Genomic DNA, 273 nt, shown 5'->3' with positions numbered 1-273 from the left:
GTCTCATGTACACAAATGTGCAGGGCACAAAGAATAAAACAACCACCATGATGTGGGAGACACAGGTGGAGAGGGCTTTCTGCCTGCCCTGCACACTGTGGGTTTTTAAGGAGAAGAGGATGAATGCATAGGAGACCATGAGAAGCAAGAAATTTAGCAGACACATAAAACCACTGTTGGCAGCAACAAAGAGCCCCAGAGTGTGGGTGTCAGTGCAGGCCAGCTGGAGCAGAGGGTTGAGGTCACACATGAAGTGATCTATGACATTCGGGC

The sequence above is a fragment of the Octodon degus genome, unplaced genomic scaffold, assembly GCF_000260255.1.
Source record: "Octodon degus isolate 3935 unplaced genomic scaffold, OctDeg1.0 scaffold00650, whole genome shotgun sequence".
In the NCBI taxonomy this organism is placed as follows: Eukaryota; Metazoa; Chordata; class Mammalia; order Rodentia; family Octodontidae; genus Octodon; species Octodon degus.
The sequence above is the reverse complement of the archived record's forward strand: the minus strand, read 5'-3'. Positions refer to the sequence as shown.